We start from the raw sequence: 5574 nt of genomic DNA, 5'->3' as shown, positions 1-5574 counted from the left end.
GCAGGCGAATAGGTGCACAGGCCATTTTAAGTGCCGCGGCTGTGAGGCCTGCCCGTATATTTCTCTAACTGGTCCTTTCCGTAACTGGAATGATACGAAATCGTTTACAGCGAGGCAATTTATCAACTGCGGAACGAGGGGCTGTTATATACCGAGTCCTATGCCCGCGCGATGAAAAATACGTAGGCAAAACAATCAGAGAATTTCGCCAGCGTATTTTAGAGCATTTGGGAGCTATTTGCAACCATCGGGACACTCCCCTAGCCACTCACATCCACCGCGTGCATCAAGGAGACGTCACTAATCTCCGTGTTATAGGAATAGAAAGTGTCCCCCCCAATCCTAGAGGGGGTGACTGGAATCGTCTCATTTTGCAGAAAGAACCCAAATGGATTTATGTTCTGGTTACACTGACACCGGGTGGCATAAATATAATAAAATATTACTTTTATTATTTCCAATATATTTTTGATTTGTTTATTCTGTTTCATTTATTTAGTATCCGCTTGGTAGCCGTTAGTCTTCATCGATATCCATTGTCTGTCAGGTAATCAAGGGGTTAAATTCTGCCGCCGGTCTGCATTGGTCCCCCGGTGGCTGACTGCATATAAAAAACCCCCTCCGTAGTACCCTACGTCACCACCTTCGACAAAGCGCCTCGGCGAAACGTACGTCGGGCGGGAGGCGGGACCAGACTGACGTCGTGACGTACTCTTGCCGGGATGAGGGCGAGAGGCACTGCTGAGCGCCGGTTTAGCCGCGAGTCGCCACTTTGCAGGTCTGATCTCTATACACTTCCTGAACCGTTACTATTTGTCTAGTATGAGTTTACGGCAAAGTGCGTAAGTGTGTGTGTGTGTGTGTGTGTGTGTGAGTCACTGTGTGTGTGTGTGTCACTGTGTGTGTGTGTGTGTGTGTGTGTGTGTGTGTGTGTGTGTGTGTGTGTGTGTTTGTGTGTGTCACTGTGTGTGTCACTGTGTGTGTGTGTGTCACTGTGTGTGTGTGTGTCACTGTGTGTGTGTCTTCTGCACCCGGTTAATTTAAGCAGGAGCTCCATGTTCGCTGCCATTGCAGCTCCCAGAGTAGCAGCTTGCTGGATGCAATTGTATGTGTTACACGTGTGGCTTCCACCCTACCCATCGATTAACTGCCCCTCATCAACCACCTATTGCTATCTATAAAGTGCACTTCTTTAGCGTAATATAGGAGGCTATAACTTGATACGGGCTGCATCTGTGCCACGGGGCCACGTTAACACACTTAGTGGGCCATTCTGCACTTTCTGCACAGCGATGCACTGTATTTAAATGGGTATCTGATAGCCACTGCTGCTATTCTGTTATTATCATTCATGGGGTTTTAAAATGAATTGTGCACCCAGGGTTTGATTAATGTACCACATTTACACTTAGGTCTGACATTATCTTGCTCAGACTGTGGTTTTTGGAGGAGCATCCATATATATATATATATATATATATATATGTATTTCTTGTATTCCAATCGTCGTGGCGGTCAGTTCCTTGCTACCTGTCTAAACAGCACAGGTTTTTAATTGAATTGTCTAGTGCTGGACGTAGGGGTTTTCTGATAAGCAATTGTGAGCTACCTCACGACTATTAAGTAACTACAGTACTTGTAAGTTAATTCCCCTTCGCTACAGTTTATGTTTAGGGTTTGTTGGTTTCTTTTAGGTCACTGTTATTTACTAATAGTATTTGTTTATATGTATCACCATTTATTTTAATTATTATAATAAAGTATTACTTATTAACTTTAATTCATCATATCAATTACGACAACGAGTGCTTGTTAAAGGGTGTTTCTTTTTTCCATTTCACAATTACTCCCATTCCCCCTTTGCACCTTTGTTATTACTTATTAAACTGCACATGAGGCTGATGCGAGAGTCACCTTCCCTCCCTCTCTCCCCCCTATCCTCCCATTATTCTAACAGCAAAAATAACAGCATTATTATGGTTTCATTTTACAACATACGCTTACCCTCCCATAAAACGGTCTGAACTATATTAAAAAAAAATACCATATACATAACCTTCAGCCCGTGTCTCCCCACTGCTGGATGAGGCCTCCCCAATGATCTCCCAGGTACTGCGGTTACAGCCTCTCTTCCCCACGTACATATAAATATATATCCCACCTTCAGCCCGTGTCTCCTCACTGCTGGATGAGGCCTCCCCACTGATCTCCCGGGTACTGCGGTTACAGCCTCTCTTCCCCACGTACATATAAATATATATCCCACCTTCAGCCCGTGTCTCCCCACTGCTGGATGAGGCCCCCCCAATGATCTCCCAGGTACTGCGGTTACAGCCTCTCTTCCCCACGTACATATAAATATATATCCCACCTTCAGCCCGTGTCTCCCCACTGCTGGATGAGGCTCCCCAATGATCTCCCAGGTACTGCGGTTACAGCCTCTCTTCCCCACGTACATATAAATATATATCCCACCTTCAGCCCGTGTCTCCTCACTGCTGGATGAGGCCTCCCCACTGATCTCCCGGGTACTGCGGTTACAGCCTCTCTTCCCCACGTACATATAAATATATATCACCACCTTCAGCCCGTGTCTCCCCACTGCTGGATGAGGCCTCCCCAGTGATCTCCCAGGTACTGCGGTTACAGCCTCTCTTCTCCCCGTACATATAAATATATATCACCACCTTCAGCCCGCGTCTCCCCACTGCTGGATGAGGCCTCCCCAATGATCTCCCAGGTACTGCGGTTACAGCCTCTCTTCCCCACGTAGATATAAATATATATCACCACCTTCAGCCCGTGTCTCCCCAATGCTGGATGAGGCTCCCCAATGATCTCCCAGGTACTGCGGTTACAGCCTCTCTTCCCCACGTACATATAAATATATATCACCACCTTCAGCCCGTGTCTCCCCAATGCTGGATGAGGCTCCCCAATGATCTCCCAGGTACTGCGGTTACAGCGTCTCTTCCCCACGTACATATAAATATATATCCCACCTTCAGCCCGTGTCTCCCCACTGCTGGATGAGGCTCCCCAATGATCTCCCAGGTACTGCGGTTACAGCCTCTCTTCCCCACGTACATATAAATATATATCACCACCTTCAGCCCGTGTCTCCCCACTGCTGGATGAGGCCTCCCCAATGATCTCCCAGGTACTGCGGTTACAGCCTCTCTTCCCCACGTACATATAAATATATATCACCACCTTCAGCCCGTGTCTCCCCACTGCTGGATGAGGCCTCCCCAATGATCTCCCAGGTACTGCGGTTACAGCCTCTCTTCTCCACGTACATATAAATATATATCACCACCTTCAGCCCGTGTCTCCCCACTGCTGGATGAGGCCTCCCCAATGATCTCCCAGGTACAGCGGTTACAGCCTCTCTTCTCCACGTACATATAAATATATACTGTATCACCACCTTCAGCCCGTGTCTCCCCACTGCTGGATGAGGCCTCCCCAATGATCTCCCAGGTACTGCGGTTACAGCCTCTCTTCCCCACGTACATATAAATATATATCCCACCTTCAGCCCGTGTCTCCCCACTGCTGGATGAGGACTCCCCAATGATCTCCCAGGTACTGCGGTTACAGCCTCTCTTCTCCACGTACATATAAATATATATCACCACCTTCAGCCCGTGTCTCCCCACTGCTGGATGAGGCCTCCCCAGTGATCTCCCAGGTACTGCGGTTACAGCCTCTCTTCTCCACGTACATATAAATATATATCACCACCTTCAGCCCGCGTCTCCCCACTGCTGGATGAGGCCTCCCCAGTGATCTCCCAGGTACTGCGGTTACAGCCTCTCTTCCCCACGTACATATAAATATATATCCCACCTTCAGCCCGTGTCTCCCCACTGCTGGATGAGGCCTCCCCAATGATCTCCCAGGTACTGCGGTTACAGCCTCTCTTCCCCACGTACATATAAATATATATCACCACCTTCAGCCCGTGTCTTCCCACTGCTGGATGAGGCCTCCCCAATGATCTCCCGGGTACTGCGGTTACATCCTCTCTTCCCCACGTACATATAAATATATATCCCACCTTCAGCCCGTGTCTCCCCACTGCTGGATGAGGCCTCCCCAATGATCTCCCAGGTACTGCGGTTACAGCCTCTCTTCTCCACGTACATATAAATATATATCCCACCTTCAGCCCGTGTCTCCCCACTGCTGGATGAAGCCTCCCCAATGATCTCCCAGGTACTGCGGTTACAGCCTCTCTTCCCCACGTACATATAAATATATAACTAGAGAAGAAAAGAACCCCAATATGTAAACACTCAATCCCTGAGCACGGGTGATGTGTGAAGGAATTAAAATAGATCTTTATTTAGAACAACTGATAAAATAACCAGTACAATGGCGCCCGTGTGTGGAACCAATAGGAGCGGAGTGACTCCGGTTGGGGAAATAAATCCCTCTGACAGTGTGTCAACATTGCACACTGTGCCCAGGTGTAGGACTCATAAGCCAACGACGTAGGAGGCATGAATTACAAAGGGTATGAATGTTCCCCATGGATAAAATGCCCAGAGCCAGCCTGGGTGTAGCAAAGTTCCCAATAAAGATCTGTGAGTCCCTGTGTATAGGTGGGTGCAGTATATATATATATAGCCACCCAATCCTGGAACTAAAATAAATAGGTAAGTCCCAGTGATGGGAGCTGGTAGCGAGTCACTAGTATGACAATACCTGCTGTACGGGCACGCAGTAACCTGTTAGGTAATAAAGTGGTAACGTGGAGTACCTAATACAGTGTGCGAGCCGAGAACGTGCGAGGCAGATCTGGCCTTGCACTAGTAACCCACAGCACAGCTGGGAGATCATTGTGGCGTTGTTGCGGTTCCCCAACACAAAAGGTGAAACCACAACACGCCCAAACACTGTGTTAGATACGTATCAAGGAAGTGTTCAATGGGATAACACACTTAACTGACTAGCATACCGGCAGTATACCCGTGGTGATGTAAACGCCCCCAGGGGGTCGTACGGGATATAAAAACGCCCCAGAAGGAACTCCTACGTTTAAATGAGCAACCTACACCCAGATAACCCCAGGGTAGGGTTATCGTACAGTGCATCGTTATACTGCAGGAGATACTAATAGTGGCTGTGGCTAGGTATCCTGGTCCCACGGTATGGTGGGAATGAGGTAATGAGGCCCCTAGGAAAGTGGTCTAACACTACAGACTTGGCGCTAATAAACTTATCCCCTTGGGAAGCAGGGGCTGCGCCGGATCCGATCGGAGCCTTATAGTAATGTGCTGGAGTAGTGTACGATGGTACGAGGGGAGACGGTCCCGTCTCCTACTGACCAGTCCGGAGATCCCGCATGCCCCACATTAAAGCGGATCGGTACCCAGCTTCCGCTAACCTGTGACGTCGTTGGACTTTGCATCAAGGGATACTGGCGTTGGGTGACTTGGCAGAACGTGTGAAGGGCGAGACCCTGGGGGGGGAGGGTGCGGGGTCAGCAACGAGGCGGGTCCACATGATGAAGCCCCTTGACCACAAAGAACCAGGTGGGCCTGGGAGGACACTCTTGGGGCATCT

Source organism: Ascaphus truei, unplaced genomic scaffold (assembly GCF_040206685.1).
Source record: "Ascaphus truei isolate aAscTru1 unplaced genomic scaffold, aAscTru1.hap1 HAP1_SCAFFOLD_1727, whole genome shotgun sequence".
In the NCBI taxonomy this organism is placed as follows: Eukaryota; Metazoa; Chordata; class Amphibia; order Anura; family Ascaphidae; genus Ascaphus; species Ascaphus truei.
Note: the sequence above shows the minus strand (reverse complement) of the source record.